The sequence below is a fragment of the Myodes glareolus genome, chromosome 1 (assembly GCF_982192425.1).
Source record: "Myodes glareolus chromosome 1, mMyoGla1.1, whole genome shotgun sequence".
Taxonomy (NCBI): Eukaryota; Metazoa; Chordata; class Mammalia; order Rodentia; family Cricetidae; genus Myodes; species Myodes glareolus.
In genome coordinates, this window is record NC_142026.1 from 3726653 (window position 1) to 3741366 (window position 14714).

Consider the following 14714-nt stretch of genomic DNA (forward strand, 5'->3'; position numbering starts at 1 on the left):
TGAGGTAACCCAGACACAGAAAGACTATTATCACATGTACTCATGAGTGGTTTTTAAACATAAAGAAAAGAAAACCAGCTTACAAACCATAATCCCAGAGAACTTAGACAACAATAAGGACACTAAGAGAGACTTACATAGATCTAATCTATGTGGGAAGTAGAAAAAGACAAGATCTCCTGAGTAAATTGGGAGCATGGGGACCATGGGTGAGGGTTGAAAGGGAGAGGAAAGAAGCAGAGGAGAGCAGAGAAAAATGTATAACTCAATAAAATCAATAAGAAATTAAATAATAATCAACCAAAAAAAAGCATGCTGCTTCTCCTCAGACAACTCCTTCTTTTCTCAGGATCCAACTCATGAAATGTCACTGCCCACATTCAGGAAAGGTCTTCTATTTCAGCCCAGTTAAGAAAATCTCTCACAGGCGTGACCACCGGCCACCCTGATCCAGATAAAATCCCTTTTGGCATTCTCTTCCCAGATGATTCTAGATTCTATGAAGAAAACAAAAGCAATCACCACATCTTCCTATTCTGTTTTTCACATAGCCTCTTACCTAGGGCCTATATTCCTTTAAGCAAGACATTGTTATCTTCACTTTCATTCATTTAGTAGGATTTTTGAGTCAGCATATAATATGATAAGTTTCATGAAAAAAATTTTCATCTACATATATTACTGCACTTCTCTCATTGACCTTCACAGGACTCTCCTTTGTCCACCTTCTTCCTCCCGGCTTGCCTTTTTCTTCCTCCAGAGCATTCTCCTTTCTGCTTGCATGTCAGTGTCATATGTATTGTGTTTATACACACGCATATGTTATATATAACATATATGCAAATCTAGATTCTAAGCACAAAAGAAAATGTGAGAGGTTTTTCTTTCTCCTATTACTCTTTTCTTGTTCTTCCCTATATCTCCCATTCTCTTGTCCTCACCACATATTCCCCCTTACACACACAGTCACTCATACACACACACACACACACACACACACACACACACACACACACACTACAGAAGACATGTGTATTTGTCATTATGAGTCTAGCCTACTTGGCTTAACATGATGATTTTTAATTTCATTCATTTTTTTCTGCAAGTGTCTGAATGAATGAAACACCAGTCTGTATTCATATGTAGGTATAATACATGCATATATATTTCTAGTTCACAGTTTTTTTATTCAGTCATCTGTTAACAGATACCTATACTGACTACATTACTTGGCTATTGTTATTAGACCTGCAATAAACATGAGTGTGCAAGTATGTTTGTGGTATGGTGACTTAGACTTCTTTGGATCTATATCCAGTGGGAAAATGGTTGGATCATATAGTAGTTCTATCTTTAGCATTTAGAGAAAACTGGTGCTGATTTCTACAGTGGCTATACATGCTGTCGTTCCCACCAGCAATATATAAGGGCTTCTTTCTCACCACCATTTGCATTGCTCCCAACTCTGACACCACGTAGATTGTAGATAGTGAGATGGGTGAGGTGTGGCAGGAAGGAAGTGCCTGCATGGCATGCACTAGCTTTATTCTGTCTTATGATTTCAGTCTGCAGAAAATCCATTCATCTTTAATTCTGTGTGACTGAAAAATAGAAATTATCTACACTTAAATTTATCTTCATTTTATGGAAATGGACGATGAGGCGAGGAGACTAGCTTATCAAAGGTGGTTAGAGTGCCTTATTTCCTGCTACTAGAGATGCTGGTGGGGGCAGGAAGGAGCTGGGGTGGTAGCTCCTTGGTGCCTTGAGGAACTCCAGTTCTAAATTCCACATTCTATTCTAGCATTCACTTATGTTCTCATGGCCACCACACGGTTCAAACAGCTGTTCAGAGCAGGAACAGGGGCTGTCTCCAACACTTTTCAGGTTTTTGGGACCCTACTTCTCATATTGGGTTGCCTTGTGCAGCCTTAATATATGTGGAGGTGCTTATTTAGTCTTACTGGAATTTGATTTGTCATGTTTTGTTGATATCCATAGGAGACCTGCTCTTTCCTGAACAGAAAAGGAAGAGGAATGTATTGGCGGTGGGGAGAGGGACTAAACGGAGAGGAGGGAGGGCAAACTGTGGCTGAGATATAAAACTAATTAATTAATTTAAAAAATAGCTCTTCAGAATAGCATGATCCACTAGAACTTTGGATTGTGGTATTATTATTATACCACTATTACTATTACTATTATTTTAATTGTAAGGTATTTATTTGGAAGGAAATTTCAACAAGCTCCATTGCAATGATAGGAAATGAGGAATCAAAGGAAGCCAATAAACAGTGTCTTATCAACAGGAGGTAATAAAATAAACAATAACAACAGCAACAATAATAATAAACAAACAGGTAAATACTGAGTTAAGAAGGAGCTACCCCATGTGCAGAAGAGTATTTTAAAATGTTTCAAAGTTTTCTTGTATGAGGAGTGTGTTAGTAACTAATTACTTGTTCTTGTTATCTTGAGGCACATAGGCACCTTCGGAAGGCTGTTAAATAAAGATGACCAGAAGCATGGAAATAAAAATCTCAGGATGAAGGGTAGAGGTCTTATAGAAAGCACACAGAACACACAAGTTCAATTTGTATTGTCCATATATTCACTGGAACATGGTCAAACTTCCAGTGGCCAGCCCTTTAAAGAAAACTGAGTACTTTCCCATCCGTATTTCCCACCTAAAGTCATTAGCTGTGGAGAGCTACACTTCCCCATCCTTAACACAATTTTTAAGAGTTCTCTTTGATGACTTCCTGTCTAGACTGGTACCTTGGGGTGGGGGTAGTGGTTGTCACAGAAGCCTTCTGTGTTCCTCTTTCTTAGATCTGAATCTGTAGTCATCAATTCCATGGCAAAAGGAGATTCTTTGCCTTTTATTGTCAGTGGGAGCACGGGTCATGGACTTCCACAAGGTTCCTGATGATGGCCTCCAACATCAATATGTTCTGTGGATCTCAGCATGGTCTCTGGTGGCAGTATAGACCACTGTACATCAACATGGCCCTCTGTCACAACACAGGCCATGGACACCATCATAGCCCTCAGCAGCAGAACAGGCAAGGACATCAACGTGGCCTCAGGTAGATGGTTCATGGACATCGTGACTTCAGGGGGCAGTATACAGATCATGAACATCTGCATGGCCTTCGGTGGTAACACAGGACACAGACACCAAACACAGCCCCTGGCTGTAGTAGGCATGACATATTTTTTTTGTATTCTGGCATTCTTCATTGTGGATTTCCTTCTTAGGGTGTTCTCAATTTTTATTTCAGTATCTTACACATGGGTCATCATTATCAAGAGTGTTAAAGTCACATCAAGAGAGTCTAACAAAGACAAACTCCTTTGAAGAATAAGACTTCTGAGAAATAACCTGGAGAAACAAGAAGGGGCAAGCTAAGTACTGACTTCAATATCCCTAGTCACCTTTTTGTTTTTTGTTTTTGTTTTTGCTTTAAAGAAAAGGTCTTATAAGCCAATTGGACCTCAAAGAAGCTAAACATATTATATTATCTTTCTGTCTTCATTTATAGCAATAATTTCCTTAAACTAATTCTCAAAAGAAAATATAAAATGCAGAAATTTCTCAAAACTCCTGCTGGTAGCGGTAATGAAAATTCGAACAGCAAAAGCACATTTGATTAATCATATACAGGCATGATTTTCTCTTCTACCATCTGTTTAAAAGATGAAAAATATATTCTTCTGGTAGTTTGGCATAAAGTGTATTTATAGAAAGGTTTTATTTATAGTCTGCCTGTGGATTCTGAGCCTGCCATGACATAGCTTTCAGAACTAGGTACATTGAAATGTTCAAATATTAATGCCAACAACATTCTTATCATTAAAACATGAAAGTTAAAATGTTTTCATATTCAGCTCATATTTTGGAGTCTGTGGCTATGGACTGAACAGTCTATTTGGAACTCTGCTTAAAAATACTAGAATAACTCTGGGTAGCCTTGTTTAATTTCCGTGATTGATGGTATCTAAGTGATTTCAGTTAGCCCATTCTATCTTGTGCCTATCCAGTATTAAGGTAAACAAGGCTTACCTCAGAAACACTTTTATGGACTGAACACACGTAACCACCAGTTTTTAGTGATGGGAGGCTTTAATATGGGAATTCCAAAGCAATGGGGAAAACTCTACAGGGTGAAACTGAGATCTTGGATCTTTTGAATTTATGTGCTAGAATCAGTGAGATGATTAAACAATAACAATAGATCCCCTTAAGAGAAAACAGCCCCTAAGCCCTTGCCACATTCTTATCCATGCACGTACTGAATAAGTTAAAATTTCATTTACACTTGGCTGTATTCTCAACCCCAAGGATGCCTGTGTAATCTAATTTGCCACCTGAGGCAAAAGAAGAACCTTTTTGCTTTTGTGGATTTTATGAGAAACAGATGGGGCAGTTGGACACTGGGAATATTCTGGAAGGTGGTTGTCCTGCTCTTCTTGGCTAGCTGCCTCAAATACCTCTAATACATAGTGAAAGCAGCCCTGAGTATCCTTTACAATCCCTTAGTCTGACGTGTTCTTATATAGTCCTCAGGATGAGTCAAATGGGCAGTAGACTAACATACAGAAAGGTGAGAGGTCGCACCTAAGAATATGGAATGTCATTTGTTAGCAATAAAATGGGATCTTTCTAATCATTCAAACAATACACTCTGTGGCCAAAAATACACTTATAAGTGATACTGTGAGGACACTTCGTTTTGTGCTGCATTCAAACCCAGTGCAATCACAACTTCTAGAAGATTTAAGGCTTCTAGGAAGGGACCATATTGCCTTGTTATCTCTTCTTTGAGACCCCAGAATTGTATCAACAAAATAGCCAACAGCACACAGTGGCTAATATGCGATTCTGCAGGTGTTTGCTAACAGACATAGTAGGAAGGACATTTGAACTCACCTAAGTGGTGTCTCTTCTGGCCCCATGAGGAAGAAGACAGTTTTAGAGGAGTCAGAGATGTTGTAAATTTTCCTGGCAGCAGAACCCTGGGCCCACGTTGAGACAGGTCCTGCGAGGATGGTCAATTTAACAGTGGTAACTGAGGGTTAGGCAGTCCTCATGTTTAACCTTGTCTGGACAGACATCCTATCTCCTATCTCCGAAGGGTTTGCAGAGACCTCACTGCACAGTAAGCATCTAGCACGTCTACAGAGTGCAGTCATTTCACAGGCTCTGGCCTGAGCATCGCAACCGTGACCTCATTGAATCACAACCATCTAGAAGAATGTTGTAGGGGAATTTTATTTCTTCTACATTAAAAAAGAAAAGACTCTCTGAGCTCACATTCCTGAAATCAGAATTAGGCAGAAAACTGGACTGAGTTCAAAGAAGCGTAAGACAAGTGATTAGCTACTTGGCAGAAGTGAGTAGCAAGAAAAAGTGAAATTAGCAAATGTGCTTAGTTAGAAGAAGGCATAGTAGTAAGAAGTGGAGAAGCTCTTTGAGATTTGTAATGCTCAGGCATGACCAGTAGTGGCAAATATAATGGCACAGTGACTGTGTGGATTTAATCAAGTGTCACTCTTAACTGACAGCTATGAGAAGACAATGGGACACTGCTGCCCTCAGATGGCATTACCTTAGGAAACACGTCATAAATAAAAAGCAGGAGCAAGGCAGGCTGTACTTATAAATATTACAATATGTGTCTTTGTGCTGAAAAAAAAAAAAGCAGAAAGCTTCTCGGCTACATCCTGGGCAGAACTGAATTATCCTTAGAGATAGATAGGATCTGGTTTCTGACGCTTCCTGCAGCTTTCTTTCCTCCACCTACCTCTTCCTTCCTCCAGAGGGCACCAGCACCCCATCCTGGAACTGTGGTCTCCTGGCTGCATGTTGAAAGAATTCTCAACAGGAAAGAACCTGGTTATAGACCAATAAACCAATAATGAGACTTCCATTTTAGTTTCAAATATCTCTAAAAACAAATTACATTTTGTTTAAACCCAGACTGATCGTTAAACAACAACAACAGCAAAAATCTGATGATTCAGAGAGAAGAAAACTGTGAGGTTGTGTTCATGGTTTCCAAATGGGAATGGTCAGGTTCATTTGAGTTGCAACAATTACATAGAACTATGCATTCACACTACAGGATATTTTTCTTGTCTTGGTCTGAAAATGAGAAGTGACATTATTTTGCATGTGGAGTGATATGTAATTGGAGATAATGAATTACTCACAAATAGTCTTTTTAAAGCCCAGGCAGCAGGTATGTTTGGGGTATGCCAAAGAAAGCTTAATACTCCTCTGTTGAACACATGACACTTTTATTTGGGGCTTGGAATATCACATACAAAAGGGTACACAGCATCACTGTGGACTTCTTGTGTTCTTAAAACATTTGCTTTCCTGTTGAATGTGTTTAATTTTTTTCTAATAATTTTTAAATCCTGTCTGGATGGTAAAGTTCATGAATAACATGCATCATGTTATTTTCTGTGCATATTTGAATGATAGAAAACGATGTTACTGACTGCTTCTGTTAGTGTATCTCTTTTAGAGTGTGAGCTAATAACGGCTACACTGTGGAAGTCCTTGTTTATATAGATTTAATACATTGATCAGATAAAATTTACAATAATTTAAATCTAACATTGAAGGATACACTTGTTATTATGGGTCCTCAAAAAAGCAATTAGCCGTAAATGGTAAGCAAGTCACATAATAGTTTCACCTAGTAGATGCAGATTTGGGTGTTATTCAGCTTTGACTCAAGTCAAAATATAAAGTCATAGGAATGCTACTTTTTTTCTTTAGAACCATCCTGTTCTTCACAATTCCCTTTCTTTTTTGTCTTTATCCTCTTTTGTTCCTTCTCCAGTTCTTTGTCTTAACAATCAGTGTTTCCACCATGGTGATGTTTTTACCATCATCTCTTTGATGATGACACAGACGCTTTGGCATTCGTGTGAATTAGAAGAACAAGGAAGGCTTTGGAATGCCTCCCCACACTGAGTATGTCAGCTCCTCTAGCTTCCTCTTCCAGGAGACGGTGCCTAGGGTCTTTGGCGCCTCTACCTGTATTTAATTTCCTTGATAAATTGAATAAATTTCATAGGGTGGCTACAACAAATCACCACTGATGTGGTAGCTTAAGATAACAGTTTATTTTGCAGTTCCAGAGGGCAGAAGGTAGCAGCGGGGCTTCGTTTTCTTTAACAGCTCCAGGAAAGATTACTGTTCAAGAAACATACTTGATAAGGAGTTTGATGTTGTGTAACTCCAAGACATGAGGCTACGTAGTCCTTGTAAGGAGTAGTTGTATAGAATGAGGGAATCTAAGCTAGCCTTGACTCCAGGAGGACAAGGAAAGCATGGCCTGGTGAAGCGGGTGTGGTTTCTCCTGGCAGCTTAGACTAGAATTCCGAAGCAACTTTCCTCAAGGGGTTAGGTTAGGATCCCTGGGATGCAAGTTCTTTAGCCTGAGATAGAGCACTAAAGCCATCCAGTGCACTCTGACCTACCTTCTACCACTGCATATTTTCTAGACAAGAAAAATCTATATAAATGTAGTGCTGCTTTTAATTGTAAATGAAAAGAAAGATACACCTAAACAGGAACAGAAAAATTAGGTTTGGTAGGTCTGATAGAAGGGTGCATGCTAATGTTTTCTATTTAGAGCAGCAGGACTGGGCCTCATCTCAGCAGGTATTTCCTCTGAAAGGGGTCGTACTAATAATCACCAAAGGCTATGCCCACTGTGCTAAAATTCATGGATGAGTCACCCTGGGAGGGTTTGAAGGCCACATGCACTGCAGTTGCCACAGAAGACCTTTGGAATGATGCACATCCAGTGATGCAAAGATGACTGTAAGTTATATTTTAAGACTGGAGTAGAAATCTTATCCAACTAGATACCCTGTCCAGGCAATCCTAAAGTCAGCAGCATCTCATCTGTACTGGTTATAGGGCCAGAGATCTAGAGCCCTCTAATCCACTTCTACTTTTTCCGTTGAGAATTGAAGACCAAAGGGTTGCAACCCCAATTTGGATTCAAGATTGTTCAGGAAGACATCAACAAGATATTTTCAGGTCCTATTCTCATGTAGAATGTCTCATGTATTATACTGGTAGGCACAGCATGGTAGGTGTGGCCCAGATGATTGATGTTGGGTTATGGAGCTGTGTTTATGTGAGAGTTCCTGGAGGCCAATGGAACTATCATGATCACATTAATTTTTGTTCCCTCAGTACTGTACACATGTGGAGTTACTCTGTAGATCCCTTCCCTCATTTTCAAAAGCTCTTTTGAAAAGATAATATTTGGACTGAAAAGGTAAACATTATGAGCAATTCTTTGCCCTGTTCAGTCCTTTTCCCTAGTTCTCACTTTTAATTGTTACCATGTGTGGGTGAGAACAAGCTAGCTAGTTAAAGCAGGGATGCTGCCAAAGCCCAGCAGAACTGAGATGCTCTCCTTTTAAACTTTACACTTGCATCACCAGGGGCTCTTCCACTGCCTGGCAGAAGATCTGGGGGCCACCTCCATGCATTTCATTCAAACACCCTATTTCTATCACAAAGTCCCATACACTCTTTGTTTAAATTAGCCCAACACTACTCTTATTCTGTTTACTTCTATGACTCTAATTTAGATTGTGGTGGTCATGTGGAATATGGTCTTCTCTCTATGTTGGGTTTTATTCCTGTTCTAATCTCCAAAATTTCAGATGCAAGTATTTTTCTTTTTTATTGTTTTTAAATGGTCGAAAGACACTTAAGGAAATGCTCAACATCTTTAGCCATCATAGAAATGTAAATCAAAACAACTCTGAGAATTCATCTTACACCTGTCAGAATGACCAAGATCAAAAACACTGATGACAGCCTATGCTGGAAAGGATGTGGGGTAAGAAGATAGCTCTTCCATTGTTTGGTGGCAGTGCAAACTTGTACAGCCAGTTTGGAAATCAGTATGGTGATTTTTCAGAAAATTAGGAAACAATCTACCTCAAGATTCAGTAATACCATTTTTGGGCATATATCAAAGAATGCTCAATCAGATATAAGTATCTTTCTAAAGCAGCTGAGTCTTCATAACACATTTGCTGATGTGTCCAGAATGGTGCTATGACTGTACTGTGTGCCTCGAAGTCTAAAAGTTCCTTCTTCAACCTCAGTGGAAATTTGAATTGCCTTCCCTCCTATTAACTGGAATCCCAACACCCAAGGTTTTTCTTCTAAGTGAATTTTCTGACACTTTCCCGAGTGTACTTCCTCTTCTGATTAGGGTTTCCACTGTCTAATCTTTTCAAGTGGCCACTGCCTTGTGCATACTTTATGAATAGATTTTTACTTTTGCTTATGTGGCTTTTTGCTGTAGTGCCCAACTTCTCATCCAGACATGGTTTCATGTCTTACAATCTTACATGTGTGTTGAAAAATCCAACCAAGGACCACCTTCTTCACAAAAACATTTGTAGGGATCACTCTTATAAATTATTTTATCTTTTTCTCAACTACCTGTGCTACTCACTAAGGCCCAAACTATTGAATCTGAGTATGTTAAGCATGAGACTTCATTATACACTATCATGTAGTTTTGCAATTGTTCCATTCACATTTCATTCATAAAATCCTAATGCCTTTCTTGAAGATTGCCTCACTAAAGGTAAAATGCTTAGAACCATGTCTGGCATGAACTTGACCTTTGATAAGTGTCAACTTCTTCTGTTTCCCTTTTATTGAAAGATTATCAAATAATATCTCCTCCACTGCAACTATTACATGCAATAATACAGTAGTTCTTAGGCAATATTTATTGACCAGAACATAGTTCACCTAGAGACGCATACCTCTGAACCTGACATCAAACATGGATATTTATGAACTCTTATTATTAATTTTTGAAATCAATCTTCTAAAATCATTAAGCCTACTAAAGTGTTGTTGGCATACCCATCTCAACCCATTTTCTGACACAGCTCAGTACTGGTCTGGAATGATTTTGTTCAGTCATTTTGTTGTTACCTGTTAAGCACTTGGCCCTGAGACTTGAGGACTGTGAAACTGACAAGCCTCATGGAAAGTGTCCGTTTTCTGTTCTCACACATGCCTTGCTTTTCTCTTGGCAAAAGAGGAAGCCAGCGCTATAGAAATTAGGAAGCTGGGCTGAAGGGAGGCCAACTTTCCAGTTCTCAAAATTGTCTCCTGGAAAGCTGCCCTTCTGAGGGAGTAGTCAGTTTTCACTCTTGCTTTCAAGAGCACCCTTGTTCTCCTCAGATGTTCCCTCACGAACTTTTTAACTCACTAAAATTAAAACATTTGTTTCTGACTTCCCGGACGTTGTTTATAGTTTTTAACTGCTGGCCAGAGTGCACAATTACCCTCAGGAATAAAAGCCCTCTAAATCACGTTTATTTCAGCTTCGGCTATTATCCATGAAAGCTTGTTTGAATTTTCTGTATGGTGATAAGATTGATGTTGCATACAATTATCCTCAGCCATGTATATCCTGAAAACAATCCCCATTTGGCAGTTGTCGTTCTGAAAGCAATATTCCTTTGCTAGCCTGTATTGTACCATGAAACAGATCCTCGCAGAGTGTCTTAATCATCCAAATCTAAGACAACATGCTATTTATTTCAAATGGTCAGCAATATTCCAAATGCCACTGCAAATTAGATTAGAAATTATCCAGTTTGAGCATAAACAACTCACTAATTTACCTAGTGTCTAGTACTTTTATTTGATATTTGGAAATTTAAATAATTTAATGTTGTTTAGCTTTCAGTTCAACCTTTGCTTTCTGGATATTTAGTTGGAACTTTTCAGTATTTATTTAAGGATATTTGAGGTGCTTAGGGAGCATTTTCTGACTGCTCAGGAGGTTGCTGTAGCAATCATAGCATTTGTGAAAAGAACAGGGTAATAGGTTTGTAGAAGTCTTATTTGCTTGGTTACAGAAGAGGCCCTCTAGATTTCAGCTCTCATGGACTCACCCAGTTGCTCAGTTCTGCTGAGGGATTCCCATCAGTGACTCCAGATTTACAAAACTGATAAGATGACCAAATTCTGGTTGAGCACTCGCAGCATTCCACTGAAACACATCCCCTGCGGAGTGGAAAGCTTTAGCATAAATGAAATCTCTTCCACTTTTTGCCTGTTAAGTTTCCTATCTGTAAAATGGACATAAGAAACACCGTGCTTGAGAGATGACTGCAGGAGTTGATTAAGAAACATCTAGCACAATATTAGAAGTTTCTGCTCTCAAAAATTCCCTTTCCTTTTAAAAAAATTATTAGGGATCTGTTGAAAGACATGGTAACTTATTTAAAGCTATCATCATTTTCAGGAAAACACTCTTTTCTCCTCCTCCTCTTCTTTTCTTTTCTTTCATTTTATTTCTTTTTTTTAAAAGACAGTTTTGTGATGTAGCTCAGGCTGGTTCAAACTCCCAACCTCCTGCCCAGGACCCTGAATATCATTGGTGGTTTAAGGTTTAAAGCCATGCTTTTTTTCTATCTTTAGACCATCAATCTCAGTCATACTCGTTCTTAAGGACCCATATGTTGAAGCATACATTATAGATAACTTAAACTTTTAGCCTTTAAATGGAATTTTCACTCAAGTAATTCTCCCAAGACTGCATTGTGAAGGTGTGACTGAATGGTCATGGAACCCTAGGAATTTATTGGGTTGGAGATCTTTTTCCACCCCTAATTGTGTGTTAGAGGTTATTCTAGTTGTTGGAAACATTGCAGTGTTAAAAAGAAGATTATGTTCTGGACAATCTTTCACTCAACCTAAATGTGGTAGCAATTATAACGACTAATGTGACTCTATCTAAAGTGATCAATTGAAAAATAGCAGCATGAAAATGTGTCAAGAAGTAAGAAAGCCAGGAAGCTAGGCATGCTCCAAGCAGAGGCAGCCTCCCATCCCAAGGTCCCTACACTCTTTGCAGCCTAACCAATAGCTCTTCTGCAGCCAGCTAGGGTTAATGACTACATTTACAGTTTAAAATGCTCAAGATATAGCTGGTAGAGATGGGAGTCTTGCTTTATTACTTCATTTTTATGTATGAGATAAACTGCATTAAAAATTCAGTATTCATCTTTTTTCAATTTGAGTCTAAGAGATTTTTGGCACAAACTCCTTTTCAGTTTCAAATGTTCCAACTCTGGCTGCATTTATGTGACGCCAAACCAACTAGTTGAAAAATTACAAGTATGGGAAATTAGCCAATCCTTTTGTCTGCAAACTGCCAACCAACAAGGTTGCCTATTTTTTTTAAGTCATTGAATTGTCCCATCATTCAACTGAATTGACTGACAATGGCTCATGAGATCCAAACAAAACATAAAATCTGTTTTGTCTAATTCACAGTATTGATTCATTGGTGCCTGGCAGAATGTGCTCATTGTAGAAAATACAGATACTTCAGAGAATGTAAGAAAACAAAAATCACCCAGAGTCCTGCCACACACAAATATTGACACACACACTTGCAGATTTTCACCATGGACCTGTGCTATAAGTAGAACAGCACCGCAAACATAATTTTCACCTTTTGTTTAATGCATATTGTAAGTGTTTTCCTAAATACTTCTTAAAACCTTAATTTTATTTTTAAAATTACTTTCAAAAATCTTTTAGATTGGACACCTTAGTTTATAATTCCATTACATCAGCATAATACCTTAAAATAAAGATATTCAAAGCTCTCAGTGCATATCACCAAAACGTCCCACCAACAGCATTAGAGAAAAAAATTACAGTGAATTTGTATCCATCCTTGCAAGGTTATTTAAAACATTATCCCTTCATTTTATGGATAATTTTTAATCCTTGCTTAGTTTGCTAGATAAGAAAAATGATATTTCTTTACTTTATTTATATTTCTTAAATTACTAATGAGAATGGACATTTTTCATTTTTCTTGACCATGTACATTTTTCAGTGGTCACTGTTTCTAAAAACCTTTTCTTTAAACCAGGAAAGACAAAGAGCAGCACTTGATAATCATGCTTTGGGTGTCCCATTTCCAGAAAATTCACGAAAGCACCTTAATTTATTTTATTTTTTTAATTTTAGAGATACAATTTAATTACAATATTTCTCCCTTCTCTTTTCTTCCCCCAAACCCTTTTGTATACCCCTCCTCACTCTCTTTTAAATTCATGGCCTCTTTATTTTTTGCTAATTGTTATTGTGCATGTGTGTGCTTGTGCACGTGTGCGTGTGTGTGCTAGTGTGTGTGTGAAGTGCATGTGTATACATACATATTCATAAATAAAACTTGCTCAGCCTGTATAATGGTACTTGTATGTATGCTTTCAGGGTTGGCCATTTTAATATTTTCAACTTTTTTCAATGTACAAAAACGTTAAAGATTTTGCCTTTGAACCACTTTCTTCAAGATTTAGCAAGACAGATCTTTTTAAGTCTACACGATGGATGCTAGAACAAAGCTGAAAAGTTGAAGAAGTAAACTTTTCACCAGTGGGCATAGGTTTGTGTCACTTTTTGATGATGTAGGTTCCTGTGATGTTGTGTCTGACAGTCACCTGAGGTTTGTTTTGGGAAATGCTATTTCCTGTCACTTTGGGGGAAAGTAAGTGACACTTTCAAACACCCATTGGTTGCTTTTTTGACATTGTTAGTTCCATTTCCTGAAAGTGACCATTCCAAAATTCTATAGGGAAAATTAATAATTATGCTTAATTATGCTCACTCATGTGTTCTTTAAAGCCAGGGGTAGTCAGCCTACTACTACAGGGTCCTACCTTTGATAAGCTCACTTCCTTTGATTCTTTCTGAATTTTCCTCTTCTTTGTGCTAAAATAACCAGATCTCATGCTCAGTTATAAAAAATAAAATCCTGTAACTGTCTAAACAGAACAAACAATATTGCCTTGATGAGGTCCTTATTGAAAATTCAGTTTATTCTTTGAGATAATGTATTTCTTTTCTATTTTACTGAAAATTTTAATCAAGAAAACATATCAAAGTCAAGACATAGCTAGTGTGTATGGGCCAGACCCTATAAATTACTACACCAGCTTGTTCTAATGTGGAAAAGTGGAAAGCCAGATTCTGTTGTTCATTTTTCATATACAGTACTGTTCTTCCTCCTGGCTCCACGAGAAGCAAACTCTTTCCTTCCCTCCATATTCATTATATTAATGTGCTGGCAATGCAGGTATTTCGATCTTTACAGCAAAGGCACACATCTGTCACCAAGCTCATTTCACACATAACTCGGTTTCTGCAGAGAGCCATAACTGGTTCCATCTTCCATCATCTCAATCTCTCTCTGAAATAGTGGGATATTTAAGGAGAAGTCTTGTCTCCACCTTAGACTGCAGATAGGCAAGGCTCCGCTCTCACATAGGAACTGGTCGAATGGCACAGGCAGCAAGTAGGAAATACAGAATGAAACATGAAAGAACAAAGACGGCAAGGGGCGTGTGATTTTAACCACTCCTGTCTTTGGGGAGGTCTTTGATCACCTCCTCTCACTCCTAGACTCTTGTACATCTGATACACCCCTTTGATCAAGTTTATTGACTAACTTTCTTTTAATAGAACAAGACTCCCAAGACCAAGGAATGTTTCAGAACTACTCCTGCAGACAAGGAATTTCTGCCATCATTTTATTTCTCTCAACATTTCATTATGAAAATTATCAAACATATACAGTCCTGAAAGAACTTTACAACAGACAGTGTTTCAC

General features: G+C 38.2%; 1 long non-coding RNA gene across 1 annotated transcript; it reads left to right on the forward strand.

The window, feature by feature from the left end:
• Window positions 1–1832: 1832 nt before the first annotated feature.
• On the forward strand, window positions 1833–3519 carry LOC148123240 (uncharacterized). Its single transcript, XR_015738092.1, has 2 exons — window positions 1833–1946; window positions 3285–3519. It is a non-coding gene; the product is annotated as an uncharacterized LOC148123240 (long non-coding RNA).
• The last annotated feature ends 11195 nt before the right edge of the window (window positions 3520–14714 follow it).